The following is an 8,998-nucleotide window of genomic DNA, read 5'->3' on the forward strand; positions in this document are numbered from 1 at the left end:
ATTAATATAATGATAATTATATTTATGAAAACAGCAATAAAAATATTAATAATTTTCCAAAAACATTGATTAGGTGCTGGGAATTGTGCTAAGGGCTTTACATGTACAATTTTATGTAATCTTCCCTAGAACCACCATATAATTGGTATTTGTAATCCTTATTTTTCAGACAAAGAAACCAGGGTACAGAGATATTAATAATTCAGCTCATATCTCTCAGCTGGAATGTGGAAAAGCCAACAGTCACCCACAGCTCTGGGTTTGACCCAAAACTGCCTACAATTCCCTACTATGTGATTGATAACAAAGACTGCAGCCAGCATAGCATTCTCCTGTTTGAGAACTACAGCAGCAGCCTTGGTCTTCTTACACATTGCAGACATATGCAGCATGAAAGGAGAACAGCTTTCATAACCAACGACGAGTGTTCTAAAATAGACACCTTGGAGCAGCTACCTCTTAGAGTTACAGGAGGTGGCTGGTCGGGCGTGAGCAGGGCAGGAGAGGGCTCCCTAACCATACACACGCCAGGAGTGTTGGGTGACCACCAGGTGATGGTCAGGCTGTTGCTAACCCTTTTCAAAAGTAATGATTAGCCACAGCCTGCACCAGGAAAAGGCAATATCCTAACTGACAGAAAACACCTGAAACTGATCAGCAGCTTCCCAGTAAGATCTGGGAAGTATGCCAACGTAGAAAAGCCCCATGTCAGGCCAGGCGCGGTGGCTCACGCCTGTAATCCCAGCACTTCTGAGGCCAAGGTGGGCGGATCACAAGGTCAAGAGATCAAGACCATCCTGGCCAACATGGCGAAATCCCGTCTCTACTAAAAATACTAAAATTAGCTGTGCATGGTGGCACGTGCCTGTAGTCCTGGCTACTCAGGAGGCTGGGGCAGGAGAATCACTTGAACCTAGGAGGCGGAGGTTGCAGTGAGCTGAGATCACGTCACTTCACTCCAGCCTGGCAACAGAGCTAGACTCCATGTCAAAAAAAAAAAAAAGCCGCAAGTCAAGAGGTCAAGCTGCGTACTTGATGTCTCTAGTTGCCCCTTGGCCCTCTCTCAAGCTGTGCTTTTCTTCCCTTGCCTTTCCTTCCTTTCCTTACTGTTCTAATAAATTTTTAATAAACCTTCACTCCTGCTCTGAAACTTGCCTGGGTCTCTCCTTCTGTCTTATGCCCCCTAGTAAAATTCGTTCTTCTCAAGAGGCAAGAATTAAAGTTGCTGCAGATGCATAGGGATTCGCCACTGGTAACTCAGTGTAACTCAGGATACCCGTCACCAGTAACACTATGGCATATTATGGCCCTTATAACAGGTTTGGAGGTAATGTGCTGAATCAGTCTAGCTTTTGTAAGACCTTCTCTGAGACAGAACTATGACCTGCTGGATTCAGATCAGGTAAATAGAGATAAATTATGTTTATCCTTACACACCGAGTGTGCTTTTGAAACTCAATATATACGGTGGTGATTTTTCCCTTGTCACTACTATGTATATATGACCAGGTCTGGTAAAACACAGGCCATTCTTTCTTTCCTTATAGGTCTTTGTTATAAATATCTTAGCATTTTCACACAACATATTTCCTGTAATTTTTCCAAGTGAGCTTTCATTAATTGATTTAGATAAAACATGTTCTTATAATAAAATACACACAAGATTTGTCATCTTAGCCGTCTGTAAGTATACAGACCAGTGGTATTAAGTCCATTCATATTGTTGTGTTGTGGACTATGTATTTTGACATTAGGTACTGACCATTCCTGGGCAAAACTGAGGAAAACAACGTGAAAACTTTCTTTTCCCCATATATCCTGAACTGTGGTCTCCAGGCACTGCAGGGACATGGCAGAATTCACTAGAGCATTGGAGTAACAACATTCTATCTCAAGTGCTTTAGCTCCTGAAGAACTCTAAGATATAGGTAAGCTAACACGGAATGTTAGTTAGTATGTTAGATATAGTTAACCTAACATTGAACAAAGCTGGTAAATACATCAAACAATGAGCTACTTTGAGAGGCATGCAGTCTAATGGTGAAGATGATAGAGTTTTATGTAACAAAATGAATGTCCCATAATTTCTTTTTAAAAAAGGCAAAGTGGACCTTATCAAAATGCAAAATGCTTGCACTTCAGAAAATGTGAAGAAAATGAAAAAAACAACAGACAGAGAGAAAACATTTGTAAAATACAAATCTGATGAAGGACGTTTATCTAGAATTTACAATGAACTCTTAAAAATTCAATAATAAAAAGACAACTCAATCCAAAATAGGCAAATGATAGGAATAGATATTTCACCAACGAAGGTATATTAGTGGTTAATAAGCATATGGAAAGATGTTCACCATCATTCGTCATTAGGAAAATGTAGGTTAAAACCACAAGGAATACCATTTCACACCCACTAGAATGACAACGGTAAATGAGAAAAATGAATACAAGCAGTACTGTAACATTGACTGAAATGTAAAATGGCACCACCACTTTGAAAAACCGTTCTTCAGAAAGTTAAATGTAAAACTACTATATGACCCAGCAATTTTACTTTTGGAAAAAGAGGTAAGATGAAAACACATGTCCATGTGAAAACTTATGCACAAATTGTTCATAGTAGAATTATTCATAATAGGAAAAAGTAGAAACAACTGAAATTTCCATCAGTTGGTATGTAGTTAAGATACAATATATTCATAAGTGAAACAGTATTCAGCAATAAGAATGAATGGACTACTGACACACGCAATGTCATGGGTGGACTTATGATTTCCATGTTCAGTGAAATAAGCCAGACACAAGGGAACACGTATTGTATGTTTCCATTTATGTAAAATGTTCAGACAAGGCACATTTATAGAGATGGAAAAGTAGATTAGTAGTTGCCTGGAGCTGGAGATGGGACCAGGGATATATTGTAAATAGGATCTTACGGGAATATATATTTTTTGAAATGGAGTCTCACTTTGTTGCCCAGGCTGGAGTGCAGTAGCGTGATATAGGCTCACTGCAACCTCCGCCTCCCAGGTTCAAGTGATTCTCCTGGCTCAGCCTCCTGAGTGGCTGGGATTATAGGCACCCACAACCAAGCCCAGCTAATTTTTGTGTTTAATTTATTAGAGATGGGGTTTCACCATGCTGGCCAGGCTGGTCTCAAACTCCTGACCTCAGATGTTCCATCCACCTCGGCCTCCCAAAGGGCTGGGATTACAGGCATGAGCCACCATGCCCAGTCCCATACAGGAATATTTTAAGGCTGACTTATAGTAATGCTTTCAAGACTTAGTAAGGTGACTAAAAGTCATGGAACTGTGCACCTGAAATGGATGAATTTCAAATGGTCAAATATACCTCAACAAAGTTGTTTTTAAAAAATAATGATAAGATGTCTTAATTTTCTATTGCTGCTGTAACATGCTTAGCTTAAAACAGCGAAACTTTGTAGTCTTACTGTTCTACGGGTCATACATCTGAGTTTTCCTGCCTTAAACCAAGATACGGACAAGGCTGCATTCTTTTCTGGAGGCTGTAGAGAAAAATTGGTTTTCTTGCTCTTTCTAGCTTCTAGAAGCTGCCCATGATTCTTGGCTCATTGCTGCCTTTTATCTGTAAAGCCAGCAACGGTGGTGAGTCCTTCCCACATTGACTCACTTCAATGTGTGCTTCTCTGACCCTCCTTGGCATCCATTATCCACCTTGAAAAACCCTTGTTATTATTGAGCCTACCCAACAATTTAGGATAATCTCTTCCACTTTAAGGTCCACGTGATCACATCTCCAAATCTGTTTTGCCATATAAGGTGACACTGTCAAAGATTAGAGAAACTAGGACACCTTTGTGGGAGGGGACATTATCTGCTTAGCACACAGAGGGTCTCAGTTCAGACTTCCTGGTGAGACTGCCAGTTGCTTAGTGGTGTGACTTGGGCACTTTGCCCATCCTTGCAGTGTTTCAGTGTCTTCATTGGTGTAATGACCATGATATTAGTATCTGATGTACGAATTGCTTTGAGAGATATAAATGGGTTAATGCATATAAAATATTTAAAAATTTAACCTGGTTAATATTCATAAAGTTTCAACATATATTAGCTATTATTATTATATTATTGTTTAGTCCAGTTCATTAATCATTTACTTTTCTTTTCACAGATATCAATAAGAAGGGCCCTCTATGGCTGCAGAACAAAGAGAAAGACCCACATTTCCTTGGCAAAAGTAACCAACACCTGTGTTATGCATTCAGCTGTGTTAAATCAATCTCGGTACAACTGATGGCCTGCAGGAGTCTGCTGCTATCAAATGCAGACTCAAGGAATGTAGTGGGCGAGCCTACGACAAGGAAATGTCAAAAGCACTGGGAGACCAGGCTGCCAACCCACCACAGTAGAAACAACAAACTCTGCTCATTCATTTGGAAATACAAAATCTTTTTTAGGGGAGTGGGAAGACCAGAAAGAACTTTTTCAACTGAAGGTGATAGAAATCCCATCTCAAATTGGCAACAATATGAAGTTTATTCATGTTTATCATAACTGAAATATCCAGGAAGGAGACTCCTTCAGGTATGGCTTGAACCAGTGATATGGTTTGGCTGTGTCCCCACCCAAATCTAATCTTGAATTGCAGCTCCCATAATCCCCAAGTGTTCTGGGAGGGACTCAGTGGGAGGTAGTTGAATCATGGGGGTGCATTTTTCCCATGATAGTGAATAAGTCTCAAGAGATCTGATGGTTTTATAAATGGGAGTTCCCCTACTCACGTTCTCTCTTGCCTGCCACCATGTGAGATGTGACTTTGCTCCTCACTCACCTTCCACCATGATTGTGAGGCCTCCCCAGCCATGAGGAACTGTGAGTCAAACTTCTTTCCTTTATAAATTACCCAGTCTCAGGTATGTATTATTAACACCATGAGAACAGACTAATACAACTAGGGATGTCTTTAATGTCACCAGCATCTGGTTACTTTCTTTTCTTCTCTTTGCATTGTTTCCCCCTGCTGGTTTAATTCTTAGACAGAATCTCCCTTTCTGAAGGCACAATGGCTGTATTATCTCCAACTTTTCATTCTACTTGACTCCAGTTCCCTTAAAAAGAACAGGTGCATCTTCCAACACTCCCAGACAGGGACCCATCATTACTTGTCAGCTCTGATTAACTCTGAAATGGACATCTATGAATCAATCACTGGGACCAGAGAAACTGAACGATCCAGTTGATCTGGCCTGAATCAGTACCCCTCCATGTAATAAGACAGAAGAGGCTTCCCAAATTCATAATCTGAAAGTGGGAGAGGACTGCCTACAGCAAACTAAGCTGTTATTACTGGGGAAAGGGGAGGGCTCAGGGACTGCTGATAAAGAGCAAATGTGCACCGCGAAGCAGCCAGAAGACCCCATACCTTGAGAACAGATTTGCGTATCCCACAGTGTCTTTAGCTTTGATTCATGCAGTCAGGTCACTTCAAGCCAACCCCTAGGAGAAAAAGGGTCTGTGGGGAAGAAAGGATCAGATTTGATAGGGGAAAAGGAGGTACCATAATTAGGCCAGTTCCACAGGGTCTGCTTACACAGAGGAGCAAGGTTATGGCTCAGCATAGTGAAAAGAGCCTGTTTCAAAGTGCGATGAGACTCTTCCAGAGCAGGGAGTGGATGGCTGCTAAAGGGAGTGTATCAGTTTGGATCCAATCAGGAAAAAGGAAGTTATGGTGCTTACTTTAACAGAAATAGGTTAATACATAGAGTTGGTTGAATAGACACTGATGGACTGGATGAGCAGAAGGGAGACTTAGATAACAGTTCTAGTAAATGACAGAAGCAGTTCCCTAGTGATATGATTTGGATCTGTGTCCCTACCCAAATCTCATGTAATTGTAATACCCAGTGTTGGAAGTGGGGTCTGGTAGGAGGTGATAGGATTATGGGGGTGGAGTTCTCATGAATCATGGTACACCTTCCTCCCTCAGTATAATGAGTGAGTTCTCATTAGATCTGGTTGTTTAAAAATGTGCAGGACCCATGCTTCACCCATGGAGGGTGAAGCAAAGCAGGGTGGGGTGTCACCTCACCCAGGAAGCACAAGGGGTTGGGGGATTTCCCTTTCCTAGCCAAGGGAAGCCATGACAAACTGTACCTGAAAAATTGGTACACTTCTGCCCAAATACTGTGCTTTCCCATGGTCTTAGCAACCGGCAAACCAGGAGATTCTATCCCGTGCCTGGCTCGGTGGGTCCCATGCCCATGGAGCCTTGCTAACTGCTAGCGCAACAGTCTGAGATCACCTACGAGGCTGCAACCTGGCAGGGGGAGGGGTGTCCACCACTGTTGAGGCTTGAGTAGGTAAACAAAGTGGCTGGGAAGCTTGAACTGGGCAAAGCCCACTGCAGCTCAACAAGGCCCACTGCTTCTATAGACTCCATGACTGTGGGCAGGTCATAGCTGAACAAAAGGCAGCAGAAACTTCTGCAGACTTAAACATCCCTGTCTGATAGCTCTGAAGAGAGCAGTGGTTCTCCCAGGATGGCGTTTGAGCTCTGAGAACAGACAGACTGCCTCCTCAAGTGTGTTCCTCACACCCGTGTAGCCTAACTGGGAGACACCTCCCAGCAGAGGCCAGCAGACACCTCATATAGGCAGGTGCCCTTCTGGGACGAGGCTTCCAGAGGGAGGATTAGGCAGCAATATTTGCTGTTCTGCAACACTTGTTGTTCTGCAGCCTCCGCTGATGATACCCAGGCAAACAGGGTCTGGAACGGACCTCCAGCGAACTCCAACAGACTTGCAGCTCAGGGACCTGACTGTTAGAAGGAAAACTAATAAACAGAAAGGAATGGCATCAACATCAACAAAAAGGACAGCCACACTAAAACCTCATCAGTAGGTCACCAACATCAAAGACTAAAGGTAGATAAAACCACAAAGACAGGGAGAAACCAGAGCAGAAAAACTGAAAAGTCAAAAAACTAGAGCACCTCTTCTCTTCCAAATGATCGCAGCTCCTTGCCAGCAACAGAACAAAGCTGGATGGAGAATGACTTTGACGAGTTGACTGGAGTAGGCTTCAGAAGGTTGGTAATAACAAACTTCTCTGAGCTAAATGAATATGTTCTAACCCATCACAAGGAAACTACAAACCTTGAAAAAAGGTTAGACGAATGGCTAACTAGAATAAACAGTGTAGAGAAGACCTTAAATGCAGTGATGGAGCTGAAAACCATGACATGAGAACTTCGTGATGCATGCACAAGCTTCAATACCTGATTAGATCAACTGCAAGAAAAAATATCAGTGACTGAAAATCAAATTAATGTAATAAAGCAAGAAGACAAGATTAGAGAAAAAAGAGCAAAAAGAAATGAACAAAGCCTCCGAGATGTGGGACTATATGAAAGACCAAATCTATGTTTGATTGGTGTACCTGAAAGTAATGGGGAGAATGGAACCAAATTGGAAAACACTCTTCAGGATGTTATCCAGGAGAACTTCCCCAACCTAGCAAGTCAGGCCAACATTCAAATTCGGAAAATGCAGAGAACATCACAAAGATACTTCTTGAGAAGAGCAACCCCAAGACACATAATTGTCACATTCACCAAGATTGAAATGAAAGAAAAAACGTTAAGGGCAGCCAGAGAGAAAGGTTTTAGGTTACCCACAAAGAGAAGCCCATTAGACTAAAGGTGGATCTCTCGGCAGAAAGCCTACAAGACAGAAGAGAGTGGAGGCCAATATTCAACATTCTTAAAGAAAAGAATTTTCAACCCAGAATTTTATATCCAGCCACACTAAGCTTCATAAGTGAAGGAGAAATAAAATCCCTTACAGACAATCAAATGCTGAGAGATATTGTCACCACCAGGCTGGCCTTACAAGAGCTCCTGAAGGAAGCACTAAACATGGGAAGGAATAACCAGTTCCAGTCACTGCAAAAACATGCCAAATTGTAAAGACCATCGATGCTATGAAGGAACTGCATCAATTAATGAACAAAACAACCAGCTAACATCATAATGACAGGATCAAATTCACACATAATAATATTAATCTTAAATGGGCTAAATGCCCCCAATTAAAAGACACAGACTGGAAAGTTGGATAAAGAGTCAACACCCATCAGTGTGCTATATGCAGGAGACCCATCTCACGTGCAGAGACACACATAGGCTCAAAATAAAAGGATGGAGGAGGATCTATCAAGAAAATGGAAAGCAAAAAAAAGCAGGGGTTGCAATTCTAGTTTCTGATAAAACAGACTTTAAACCAAAGAAGATCAAAAGAGACAAGACCATTACATAATGGTAAAGGGATCAATTCAACAAGAAGAGCTAACTATCCTAAATATGTATGCACCCAATATGGGAGCACCCAGATTCATAAAGCGAGTCCTTAGAGAACCACAAGGGAAATTGATAGCACTAAATGCCCACAAGAGAAAGCAGGAAAGATCTAAAATTGCCACCCTACCATCACAACTAAAAGAACTAGAGAAGCAAGAGCAAACAAATTCAAAAGCTAACAGATGGCAAGAAATAACTAAGATCAGAGCAGAACTGAAGGAGATAGAGACACAAAAAACCCTTCAAAAAATCAATGAATCCAAGAGCTGGCTTTTGAAAAGATCAACAAAAGTGATAGACCACTAGCAAGACTAATAAAGAAGAAAAGAGAGAAGAATCAAATAGATGCAATAAAAAATGATAAAGGGGATATCACCACTGATCCCACAGAAATACAAACTACCATCAGAGAACACTCTAAACACCTCTACACAAATAAACTAGAAAATCTAGAAGAAAAAGATAAATTCCTGGACACATACATCCTGCCAACACTAAACCAGGAAGAAGTTGAATCTCTGAATAGACCAATAACAGGCTCGGAAATTGAGGCATCATTAATAGGCAACCAAAATGTCCAGGACCAGACAGATTCACAGCCAAATTCTATCAGAGGTACAAAGAGGAGCTGGTGTCATTCCTTCTGAAACTATTCCAA

General features: G+C 41.5%; 1 long non-coding RNA gene across 1 annotated transcript in view; it reads left to right on the forward strand.

The window, feature by feature from the left end:
• The first annotated feature begins 1,768 nt into the window (after positions 1 to 1,768).
• Positions 1,769 to 8,998, forward strand: part of LOC108540424 (uncharacterized) — a 10,251-nt gene continuing 3,021 nt past the window's right edge. Inside the window, exons 1-2 of the long non-coding RNA XR_001888661.1 lie at positions 1,769 to 1,928; positions 4,156 to 4,568. This is a non-coding gene — a long non-coding RNA (uncharacterized LOC108540424). The remainder of the gene's footprint in view (positions 1,929 to 4,155; positions 4,569 to 8,998) is intronic.

Source organism: Rhinopithecus bieti, unplaced genomic scaffold, assembly GCF_001698545.2.
Source record: "Rhinopithecus bieti isolate Rb0 unplaced genomic scaffold, ASM169854v2 scaffold_574, whole genome shotgun sequence".
NCBI lineage: Eukaryota > Metazoa > Chordata > Mammalia > Primates > Cercopithecidae > Rhinopithecus > Rhinopithecus bieti.